This window comes from Rhinatrema bivittatum, chromosome 4 (assembly GCF_901001135.1).
Source record: "Rhinatrema bivittatum chromosome 4, aRhiBiv1.1, whole genome shotgun sequence".
NCBI classification, from domain to species: Eukaryota; Metazoa; Chordata; class Amphibia; order Gymnophiona; family Rhinatrematidae; genus Rhinatrema; species Rhinatrema bivittatum.
The window spans coordinates 437,683,725-437,696,770 of NC_042618.1; the positions used below are offsets into that span (position 1 = coordinate 437,683,725).

Below are 13,046 nucleotides of genomic sequence, written 5' to 3' on the forward strand. Positions count from 1 at the left end.
CCCATCTTTGCTCGAGTACCTCCAGTTACTCTCCGTTCCATTGGCGGCCGAGTTCCAGTACCGTACCCTGCCCAGGGTAGGACTACACCAGCTATCAACTGCTGTCTCTGGGCTGAACCAACTACTCTCATAAACCAACCCCGAGGCCCACCTAAGTCCTGCTGGCTCCGGCACCCAAAGGCTCAACCCGTGGGCTCTACCTTCAGTTTACTCCACCTGCCGACGGTGGAGACCCGTAGATTCTCACCTATGGGTTGCATCAACCCCACCTCGGCCCAAGGTCCACCTCCGATGCAACAGGTTGCAAAGGCCCTGGACTCGGTGGAGCCGCATGCCCTCCAGGCCATCCCAGGCCTGGCCTCCAAGGTACAAGAACAGCAGCAGTTTCTTGAGGCACTGGCCTCCTCCATGGATTGTCTTCAAGCCCGGCTTGATGCCCTTACCAATAATCCGGTTCCTCTTCCGGCTCCTCCTCATTCACAGCCATCTCCATCGATGCCTCGAGCCTTTTTGGCACTTCCAGCGCCCCCAAGCTTCAATGGTGACTCCAGACTCTGCAGAGGGTTTATTAACCAATGTTATATGAAATTCGCTCTGCAGTCCTCCGTCTTCTAGGACAAGTTGACGAAAGTCACCTTTATTCTATCCCGCCTTGAAGGAAAGGCATTGGCTTGGGCTTCCCCCCCACCTGTGGGAACCCTCAGACTCCTTGTTGAAAGAATTGGCTCAGTTTGTGGCTGTATTCAGATGGACCTTCGATGATCCTGGGTGACATGTCGTGTCAAGCACCAGCTTACTACATCTCCATCAAGGTCAAAGAAGTATTTTCGACTATATCATTGAGTTTCGGATTTTGGCTACTGAGCTCGCTTGGCAGGAAGACTGCCTCCGAGCTATCTACCTGGATGGACTCTCCCCGCAGCTGAAAGATGAGCTGGCTGGACAGGAGCTCCCTGTTATGAACCCTGCCTGCTGAGCTAACCCCCGCGAGCAGGCACTCACTCACCGCTTTGCTGCTTCTCCTCCTGACGCGGCACGGATGCCGCCGAAGTCAGGCCTTCTTGCGCGGCTGGAGCCACAGCCTCTGTTGTTTTCGTGGCCCGGAGGCTGCCCTTCCAGTTCTGGTCTTTGCCACAGCCGGAGCCGCAGACTTCTGCCTTCCTTTGTGGCTGGAGCCACGGACTGTGTTCCCTCCTGCGGCCTGGAGGCCGCCCCGAAGCCTGCCTCCGTGGCAGGGAGCCACCGTCAGCCTGCCTCCATGGCCAGGGTCTGCAACGCCATCCAAGGGGTCCTCACTCGGCAGCCTGGAGGCTGCCCCGGGGCCTGCCTGTGAGTAATCTGCCTCCCCTGCTCTGCCACCGCAGCGTGCAGGAGAGCAGGCTGCTGTCCATGGTCCTGCACAAGTTCCTGCTTCCATTCCCTTAGTCGCCGGCGCGCATCTCTCTTCAATATTTAAAGGGCCAGACACAGGAAGTGTGCTGGCCCCACCTTTGGATGGACTTCCTGCTTGAGCCCTATATAAGGGCTGTTCCATCACTTCAGTCTTTGCCTTGCATCAGAGTTACTTCACTCTGGAGGCTCCTGCCTGCCAGAGCTCCGTCAGGTCTTCTTTGTGGAGCTCCTCTTCGTTTCGTCTTCATGTCTTCGTCTTCATTCTTCGTTTCGTCTTCCTAGTTAAGATATCAGTGTATCGACTGTACAAAGTTTTCCCCCCACATCTCTGCCTTTTGCTCTCCTAGCCCTTCAAATTTCTGTTGCATAATGCCCCTTTGTATTTATTTCCCTTCTTGAATTACTTCTTTGTTTTGTTATCTACGATTTGGTTTTTGTTCTCTGCATTTATTTCCCATTTGAATTACTTCTTTATTTTTTATCTACGATTTGGTTTTTTGTTCTCTGTATTTCCTCTTATCAGTTCATTGTAAGCCGGCATGATGTGCCTTACGAATGTCGGCATAGAAAAGCCTTTAAATAAAAATAAATAAATAAAATGTCATGTCAAGTCAAGTCTTCGTGCCTGAGGTCCCCGTCCAGGTGTCCTGGTGTTTCGTCTCCTGGTGTCCTGCCCTTCTTGGTGTTTGCTTCAGTGCTCCTGAGCCTTCTGATCCTGTCAGGCAATGCTTTCTCAGATGATGTCTTTCCCAAGTGTGGAGTTGCCTACAGGTGGAATTCGTTCCTGTGCTCCTGAGCCGTCATATTCTGCCAGCCTTTGTGGAGCTCCGGATGACATCTGGCTTCGTCGTCAGAGTCCCACCTCGACTGGATTCTTCCCTGCACTCGTCCCATTCTCAGCGTGGTCCGTGACCAGCCTCCTTGGGCTGTGTAGGGCACGCAGTGGGACAGGGTTGTCCGCGACCAGCCCATTGGGTCTGCCTGTGAAGGTGGGCTGAGTAGGGCACCCTGAGAGACAGTGCCAATGTTCACCCTCCCAGCTCTCATCTCGTCTGGACTTCGTCAAGTTCCTCATCTCATCATGGATGCCATTGCATCAGTCTTGGTGTCATGTCTTCGCCTCAATGTCTTGTTCCTGATGGCATCACATCGACCCTTGGTCTGTGATGTCTTCACATCAGCCTTGGTGTCATGTCCTCAACTACCTTAGTGTCATGTCTTGTTCCAGCCCTCATCTCTGATGCCGTCCGCATCAGCCTTGGTGTCATGTCTTCATCTGTGATGCCGTAGCATCGACCTTGGTGTTATGTCTTCATGTCAAGGCCCGTCTGCCCTCGTCCTCAGGCCAGACCTGCTGCTCCATGCCAATCCAAGCGGCAGGTCTGAAAGGGCTCGGAATGGTCAGAGGACCATTCACATTCCAACATCATCATTTTGTTGGCCTTGGGAGCTTGCAGGCCTGGCAGAGGGTAAGACCGTCAGCCATGCTGGAACACGCCATCAACCCTCGGTTCGGTCCTGGATCCGTCTGGGTTCGGGCTGAGGCCCAAGGGCACACAAAACCACCCACTCATGTAACAGAATGCAAGGCCTTTCGAGGCCGCATGTAACACTCCCTTCCTCTCTGGAGGACCTTATAGACTTGGCAGGCTGACTTGACCATCGTCTCCAAGAGCGTCACCAGGAGAGTCGAATGCCCAAGAAGCCTTCACGGGTTCGTTCCTTTTCACCACCTCTTACCAACAACCCTGCTCTCAGCAGTGATACTAGGGTGGCTAAGACAGAAGAGCCTTTGCAGTTGGGCCGTGGGTGGTTGACACCAAAAGAGCACCTCCAGCGGAGGCAAACTGGTCTGTGTCTATATTGCGGAGCACCTGGCCACCATTTACAGACTTGTCCTATCCGTCCGGGAAACCTCTTGGCCCGAGTTCAGTAGGGGTCCTGAACTTGGGTGCAACCTCTCTAGTCCCTCAGTTATCTGTACCAGTTACCCTGATCTGGGATTCCCGGCCCTTTCCGGTTCCAGCTCTGGTTCACTCCGGAGCTGGAGGTAATTTCATTCTCAAGGACCTTGTTCAGATTTTGGGCATTAAGACCCACTAGCTTGAAACGTCGCTATGGATTGCTTCTATCTATGGAAAGCCGTTACCCAGCCACATTTTCTTGACTACATAACCTGTCCAGTTACGTACTGGAGCCTTACATACCGAGGAACTTGAGTTACTAGTGTTGGAGAAATCCATCCATCCCATAGTTCTTGGACTCCCTTGGCTACAGAAGCATTCCCCCCAATTCAACTGGGGTTCATTGTAACTGGTGGAGTGGGGTCCTGCTTGCCACCAGTCCTGTCTGCAGAAAGTGATTCCGCCAATCCCTCTGGCTACTACGTCCTCTGGCATACCTGCTCCGTTTGCAGCCTTTGAGGACGTGTTCTCCAAGCAAAAGACCGACCTCCTTTCACCTCTCCGAAGGTTTGATTGTCCAGTCGACCTCCTTCCAGGAACCATGCCTCCTTGAGGACAGACCTACCCTCTGTCTCTGCCCGAGACGAAGGCTATGACAGAATATATCCAGGAAAATCTCGCGAAGGGATTCATTCGCCCGTCTACATCTCCCGCTGGGGCAGGATTCTTTTTTGTGACCAAGAAAGACAGGTCACTTAGACTGTGCATCGACTACAGCGGCCTAAATGCCATCACCATTAAGGATAAATATCCCTTGCCATTAATTTCCAAATTATTTGATCGCCTCCAGGGTAACTCCATATTTACAAAACTGGACTTACGCGGGGCGTATAAGCCGGTAAGAATCCATCCCGATGACATTTGGAAAACTGCCCCTAACATGCCCCTGTAACGCTCCCGCAGTATTTCAACGAATGATGAACAAAATCTTCAGAGATCTACTGTACACCAGTCTTGGCTTACCTGGACGATATTCTCGTCTTTTCCAAAGATCTTGCCACTCATCGCGCTGAGTTTGTACCGTCCTTCAGCGCCTTCGTGAAAACCATCTGTTTGCAAAATTGGACAAATGCCTGTTCGAGAAATCCAGACTATCTTTTCTTGGTTATATAATCTCTTGACAAGGGTTCTCCATGGATCCAGCCAAACTAAAGGGAATCCGGGATTGGCCACAGCCGGTGGGCCTTAAGGCACTCCAGCGCTTCTTGGATTCCTCAACTTCTATCGTCATTTCATCCCACACTATTCTACCCTGGCTGCTCCATTGACAGCCTTGACTCGTAAGAGTCAAGACACACGAAGTTGGCCTCCTGAGGCCATCGCAGCCTTCCATCATCTGAAGGAAGCCTTCCAGAAAGGGTCCTGTCTGCATCATCCTGACCCAAATTGCCCGTTCCTGGTTGAAGTTGACACCTCCGCCATTGGGGTTGGGGCAGTCCTGAGTCAACGCACCACCTCTGGTACCGTAGTTCCCTGCTCCTTTTATTCTTGTAAATTTTCATCTGCACAGCAAAATTACAGCATCGAGGATCATGAGCTGCTCACCATAAAATTGGCTCTCGAAGAGTGGTGCCCGTGGCCAGAGGGCGCCCAACACAAATTTACTGTGTTCACCGATCATAAGAATCTGGAACACTTGAGTCAAGCACAACATCTCAATGCCCGTCAAGCTCGATGGGCCTTGTTTTTCTCCAGATTTGATTTTGAACTCCACTACCACTCAGCCAACAAAAATCTCCGGGCAGATGCCCTATCACAATCCTTCGAGCCTGAAGACACTCTGGAAGAACATACTCATATAATAGACCCAGCCTGTATTTGCTTATCTGCCACTCATCCAGTTCCTGCTGGAAAGACAGTTGTGCCCCGACAACTCCGAGAAAGAGTTCTCCGCTGGGCACACGATTCCAAATTCGCTGGTCACCCAGGTCGAGCACGAACCTTGGCACTGCTCCAGCGGTTCTTCTGGTGGCCCACCATGGTCTCTGACGTGAAAGCATACGTCGAATCCTATAACATCTGTGCACAGCAAAAACCCCCAGTCGGTCGACCTTGGGGTCTTTTACAACCACTTCTAGCACCGAAGAACCGTGGACTCACTTGTTTACGGATTTCATTGTGGATCTGCCGCCTTCAAAGGGTCACACCGTAATATGGGTCACCATAGACCGTTTTTCAAAAATGGCCCATTTCTTCCCTCTGCTGGGCCTACCATCTGCTCCAGAGCTAGCACGTTTATTCTTCCACCATATTTTTAGACTGCATGGCTTACCCAAGGATATTGTTTCAGACCGAGGTCCTCAATTCGTTGCCAGGTACTGGCACTCCCTCTGCCAAAAATTCGGTATTAACATCAACTTACCGATCACCTATCATCCCCAAGCCAACGGGCAAGCTAAACGAATGAATCGCTCCTTGAAGGCCTTCCCTGCATGCTTACAACAATGACCGACATGATAATTGTTCAGACCTCCTATCCTGGGCAGAGTTGTCTCACAACTCTCACATTGCCACAGCTACTGGAACATCACCATTCTCAGTTGGAAAGCAGCTTTTAACATCAGAGATGGGCATTATGAATACTTGGTGATGCCATTCAGTCTCTGTAACGCGCCCGCAGTTTTCCAACGCATGATAAGCAAAATTTTCAGAGATTTGCTGTATACCAAGGTTGTGGCGTACCTGGATGACATCCTTGTCTTTTCTAAAGATCTGGCCACACACCACACTGATGTCCATACCATCCTCCAACGCCTTCGTGAGAATCACTTATTTGCGAAGTTGGTTAAGTGTTTATTTGAGAAATCCAGTCTGCCTTTCCTCGGGTATATTATTTCCCAACAAGGATTCTCTATGGACCCTGCCAAGTTAAAAGGAATCCAAGAATGGCCGCAGCCCGTGGGTCTTAAGGCTCTCCAGCGGTTCTTAGGATTCTGAAATTATTATCGCCATTTTATTCTACACTATTCAACCTTGGCCGCCCCTCTGACTGCATTGACTCACAAGGGCCAAGACACTTGAAATTGGACACCGGAAGCCATCATAGCCTTCCACCATCTTAAAGAAGCTTTCCAGGCTGGGTCTTGTCTTCATCACCCTGACCCAAACTGCCCCTTTCAGGTAGAAGTGGATGCATCCGCGATTGGGGCTGGGCCAGTCCTGAGCCAATGCACCGCTTCTGGATCCATAGTCCCATGTTCGTTCTACTTTCACAAGTTCTCATCTGCGGAACAAAATTATAGTATCAGAGATCACGAGTTACTTGCCATCAAACTGGCCCTTGAAGAATGGTGCCCGTGGTTAGAGAATGCTCAACACAAATTGTATTCACTGACCACAAGAACCTGGAACATTTGAGCCATGCCCAACGTCTTAACGCCCGACAGGCCCGATGGGCATTATTCTTTTCCACGTTGAACTTTGAACTTCGTTACCGTCCAGCTGAAAAAACCTCTGGGCAGATGCCCTATCACGCTCTTTCGAGCCTGAAGATAATCCGGAAGAACCCGGCCATATAATAGATCCAGCTTGTATTTGCTTATCCGCTACTCACCCAGTCCCTACTGGGAAAACTGTTGTGCCCCGACGACTCCGAGAAAGAGTCCTCCGGTGGGCGCATGACTTGAAGTTTACTGGCCACCCAATGCGAGCACGAACCTTGGCGCTGCTCCAGCAGTTTTTCTGGTGGCCCACTATGGTCTCTGACGCTAAAGCATACCTCGAATCCTGTAACACTTGTGCACAACAAAAACCCACAGTTGGTCGACCCTGGGGTTTGCTTCACCCACTTCCAGCTCCTGAGGAACCGTGGACCCACCTGTCTATGGATTTCATCGTGGACTTGCCTCCATCTAAGGGCCATACTGTTATATGGGTAACCATAGATCGATTTTCAAAGATGGCCCATTTTGTCCCTCTACCGGGCCTACCATCTGCTCCTGAGTTGGCACACCTATTCTTTCATCACATCTTCAGATTAAATGGCCTACCCAAGGACATTGTCTCTGATAGGGGTCCACAATTTGTTACTAGATATTGGCGTGCCCTTTGCCGAAAATTCGGCATTAACATCAGTCTAACAACTGCTCACCACCCTCAAGCCAATGGACAAGCTGAGTGTATGAACCACTCTTTAAAGGCTTTTCTCTGCGCCTACATAAATGACTGCCAAGACAATTTGTCTGAACTCCTTCCTTGGGCGGAGTTTTCTCACAACTCCCACATCGCCACTGCTACAGGCACATCACCATTTTCCATCATCTATGGGAAGCAACTACAATCACCATTGCCCATACCATTATCAGTACCATCCCCTGCTGCACAGGCTACAGCTGATGCCCTCAAGGCTTTATGGGAACAGACGAACCTTCGCTTACATCAAGCTAATTCCTGAGTCAAGAGATTTGCTGACACTCACTGATGCTCGGCCCCTGAATTCCTTCCCGGTCAAAATGTCTGGTTGAGCACTCGGTATATCCGACTCAAGATACCTTCTCAAAGGTTCGCTCCAAGGTACATTGGAACTTTTTCGGTCACCCAACATACATACCAGCTTCGGCTGCCACCTACGCTGGGAATACACAATACTTTTCACACATATCTTCTAAAACCAGTGGTCTTGTCTTGGCCTTCCCGAAAGGATCCTGAACCACCTCCATTGGTGGCTGAGACTGATACAACCTACAAGGTACCTGAAGTCCTCAACATCCACCATAGGGGCCGCTAGTGGGAATACCTCCTTTCCTGGGAGGGTTACGGTCCCGAAGAAAACTCGTGGGAACCAGCTCAAAACATCCTGGACAAAACCCTTCTCCTGCACTTTCATCGTGCCCATCCGGGCAAACCCTGACCTCCATGGGGGGGGCGTAAAGGGGGGTACTGTTATGCGTGCCGTCCGCAACATGGCTCTCTCACCTCTCTGCAGTAACTCCAGCTCTTGGTTCCTCGTCCCTGGTGGTGGTGGGCCACCAGCTTCATCCTCGCGCCTTCTCTCATGCTTCTGGCTCAGTTACAGTACCTGGCATTCCCGGTCCTGCTACCATGTCCATTGTTCCATGTCAGGCCTCTCTGTGTGGCCTGCGGAGAGACACTGCTACTCAGTGCCACATCCCTCCCTAGGCACGCGTGCATCACTAATGCTTAAGTAGGGCCCGTGGTGGGAATCAAGCCGCGGCCCCGGATGATGATGTCAGTGGAACACCAGTACTTAAGCCCTGGCTCCGCTCCCTAGCTTTGCAACAGGTCTCCTCGCTGGTCGAGCACTTGTTGCCTCCTGAGATATTCGTCTCAAGCCCATGTTCCTGTTCTTTGCTGTTCCTGGTTCCTGACTCCTTGCTCTTACGTTCCTGCTCTTCACCTTTCCTCGTATTGCCTACACGGACTTTGACTTTGCTTTGCCTGACCACGCCATCGACTCTCTCGAAGCCCGGACCTCTGCTTCTCCTGACCACACTGTTGACTCTCTCCAAGCCCGGACCTCTGCTTCTCCTGACCACGCTGTTGACTCTCTCCAAGCCCGGACCTCTGCTTTGCCTGACTACACCGTTGCCTTTCTCCAGACCCAGACCTCTGCATTGCCTGACTGTGTCGTTGCCTCTCTCCAGACCTAGACCTCTGCATTGCCTGACTACGTCGTTGCCTCTCTCCAGACCCAAACCTCAGCATCGTTTGAATACGCTTGACTATCTCCATGATCAGAGCTCAGCCTTGCTTGCCACTGCTTCTACTTGCTGACAGCCCTGACTCAACCCTTTTCCTTGATGCCTCTTCAGCCTACTTCCTGCACTTGGTCTGTTCAGGCTTCGGCCTGCTCTTGCTCAGGCGCCTCCTGTCTGCCTATGTTCCTTTGGCACCCGAGTCTCCAGGACACTTCCTTGTCCAGTGTAAGACTGTACCATCTCCCCTCTGCTGTTTCTGGGCTGATTACGATCTCCTCATCGACCACATACAGAGGCTCACCTAAGTCCAGCCAGCCCCGGCACACAAAGGCTCAACCCGCGGGGAACAAGGGCTGGCATTGGTGAAGCTCCAGCTGGCCTCTGTTCATCAGCCCTCTCCTCCTGCCGATGGTGGGGACCCATAGGTCCCTACCTATGGGTTGCGTCAACCCCACCTCGGCCCAAGGGTCCACCTCCGGCGCAACACACTGCACCTCAGGAAGCCTGTCTGTCCTAGACTGTTGCTGCTCTCTGATCCTCCATTAGACAGCCATTCCACCATCAGCCAATAGGCTGCAGGGGAAGGTGGGAATAACAGTTAGGAGACAGAAGTGCAGTGCCTGCTCTCCCCAAAGCCCATTGGTCAGACATTCCACAGCCAATAGACTGCAGGTGGAGGAGGGAGCAGTAACTAGGAGACAGAAATTCTTCCTTCCTGCCTTCCCTGGAAGCTCTGCAGCATGGAGCTTTCAGCTCCCAATGTGCAGGAAACAATATTGGGGTTGCTCAAGTATCCTCAGAGTTGGTGCCTTTGCCTATAACCCACCTGGTTTAATTCTTCCCAGTTATGGCCTTCCTGTTTAACTCAAAGCTTCTTATTTGTTTTGTTTGGGTTTTTTCTATCTTAATTAGATTGTAAGAGGTAGGGACTGTTCATTATGAGAAAAATGTTTAAAAGCAGTACAACTAGCCCAAATATAAGGGCTTTTTGAAAACTGTGCACCCCTCCCCGCCCAATGTGAAACAGCAAGCATATGTTTACCTGCATTGAGTGGAGGCATTCCTGGGGTTGGCAAATGCAACCACACGCATAGTTTTGTGTTTTCAAAACTGCTCATATTGTTTTTGCCAGAGAAAATGTTCCTGCAGAAAAAAGCTTGAGCAAAATCTCTGTCCGTACTTTTTCCCGCGGGCAAATTTTCAAAGGGAAAGTATGCATGCATTTTACGACGACTACTAGGCATTTGAAAATTGTGATCCCCCATCCCATGTTTCTCTACAGCACTGTACTCATCTGGTATGCGCTATACAAATGATTAAGCTAATATAAAATAAAAATTATATTGTATTTTATTTATCTGTTCCATTTTTGGCCACTAACTCTATAGATAGGCAACAAGATCCTTTGGAAAATCTACCCTCAGAGAAACTTAGGTACGGTTTTGTTGAGTAAATGTTGATAAGATGCTTGGTCATGAGATTTTATTTTCAGGGTTTTATTTATTTAGTTAGTTAACAATTCTTATAAACCACTTATAACAAATCAGTGGAGCTATGTGGTTTTGGTTCTGTCTTGTTTGATGTCCTATAAATGCAATATACATAGGCCCACACATGTTTTGCTCCAATGCTCATTATCTTCATTTTGAAATCACTCAGAGAAGTTACTTTACTTGAAGAAGCTGAAAACTTTTGTCATTCAGATCCTGCTGCAGCCTTACCAGTATTAATAAACAGACAGTGACAGTCAGTCACTTGGATTATACAACTGGCAGAAAGCATCAATCATTTCCTTTGCCAGAGGAGGATGTTATCTGTGCAATAGAATGGCTATCAGCTGGTGTAGAAAAGTAGTTGAAAACTTAAAAAAAAATAAATCATAAAATTATTCTTATTTATAATTAGTTTATAGAGGCACCAGTATCTTATTTGGAGACTGTTCTGGGCACAGTACACTCCTGCCAGCCTGGGACACAAAAAATTGTTTTTTTCACGTGCACCCTCATTAGCTCCAGTATTCCATAATTACAGTACAGTCTCACACTCCTGCTGTCATGGAAATCATTCTGTAGGGTGACTTCCTTGCCTGGAACAGATGCTAGAATCAAAGTAGGCATTGCTTATAATTAGAAACAAAGAAGCAATTTTGTTTTCTTTACTCACTGCAATACGTTGTCCCTCCTCAGCAGGCCATCCAGTGAAGGAACAGAAAATTAACAAACATGGTGGTCAATATTGGGTTAAAAAAAAAAAAAAAAGAAAACAAAAAGCAAGACATCTAAATTGCTAAAATATTTTGTTTTAAGCAAAACTTTTGGGTTACATTACATAATATTTTTTCCAATATATTTAAGTAACATTACAAATGTGCAATGATTTTGTCCAAAAACAAGTACTACCAAGTATAGTATGTAAAACCAATGCCCTGCACATGCTCTAGATGCAGTGTTTGGAAGAGGAAGTACCACGGGGGGGGGGGGGGAGGGAGTTCCCCTCCTATTTTACACAACTTCTGAAGTAAGTAAAATGGATCACTGTGTTTTCCCCAGAATTTTCCTCATCTCTTAAAATCTCATTTGCCTCCATTTTCAGGAAGAGCTCCTTCTCTCCTCCCCACAGGTCAAGCTGCCCATCTGTCTTGTCGCCTGCCCCGAGAATACTACCAGTTTGAGTCTGGCACTGAGTAGCAACAGGCAAGGCTATGTATGGTAAAATGGCTCTTGATGGCTAGGTTAAAGCTGTAACCAGAAAAATCTCTGAAGCCAGAAGCAGGACTGGGGCAAATTGGTTTCTGATGCAGGAGCAGAGCTAGAATTTGCCAACTAGCTCCAGATTTTCAGGATAGGCTGATGTGGTCCTGGTTTTGCCTCATGCATGCAGGACTTGTAGTCTTGCTTTTCTAGGGTAATATAATAGAACTACAAGTTCCTGCATGGAATGGGGTAAAATCAGGACCGGATCAGCCTGTCCTGAAAAGCTGGATCCAGTTGGCAATCCTAAGCACATCAGGCCTCAGGAACTGGGAGCGAGACTGATGCTGCAAGCAAAACTGGAGCAAATGTAGAAGTTTCATTGAGCACGAGAGCTGGGCAGACTTCTGGTTGCTGGGAAAAACTTCCTGATTCTCAGGAACCTCTTTTAACCTGAGCCCCAGACAATTCTGATGCTTCAGGGATGTGGTTCTAGTGCTTTCTTATCTAATCCTTTCCCCTGTTCCTTCAGCTCCATCTGTGTTGCAAGCAGGTCCTGTGGCTATGGATTCTGCCTTCTCTCCTTTCCCTGCCCTGATTCAAGTCCCTGTTGGTATCTTCTGCTCCACCACTCTCCTTATTTCATGAATACAAATAGCTTGCCTGGTGACACTGATAGCGGAGTATCTTTGTATTTCTCAGCTTTGCGGACTATTTCCTTTCTCAGCAGATAACTTCCAGCATTTTTGCCTTTGCAATATCAATTACAAAATCAAAACTATTAACATTATCAGAGTTCTGTGCCTAACATTCATGCACAGCTCCTGCAACTCTGAGCACTGTGATCTTATCACCCACAATGCATATGAGGGCTGAATTACTCCAATTTAGTTTTAGCCTTTGTAGGGCCAGTAAATGAAATAATTCAAATAGCATCTAATATTAAAAAGAAAAAATGTACAGAGCTGATATTCAAGAGGTATGTGGAAAAAAGGAAATTAATTTGTTATGGCCTGAAAAACATTTGCAGGGAGTGCTCAGGAGCTTAAGCTACCACAGATACTTCTTTAATACTCTCTATTCTACAGACCTGCCTACAAACATCCATTCCCCCAAATGTATATACATTTTTACAAAACCTACTCCTGCAACTTAAGAACAAACATTCCAGTACTCAGAGTTCTCATCCTCTTGGTAAGTCTCAGTCCTTCTGATCCAGAAAGCCTCAGAAGAAGGAGGGCTTCGGGAGTAGAGCGCCTCGTCTGTCTCGCCGTTATCAGAGCTGGGTCCAGGTCATGTTGGGTTATGGGTCCTGGAAGTGTTAAGAGAAGGCTATGCTCTGG

At 48.8% G+C, this 13,046-nt stretch overlaps 1 pseudogene; it reads right to left on the reverse strand.

Annotated features, from left to right (window-relative positions):
- Positions 1-13,046, reverse strand: part of LOC115089436 — a 1,328,227-nt pseudogene that overhangs the window by 558,041 nt on the left and 757,140 nt on the right.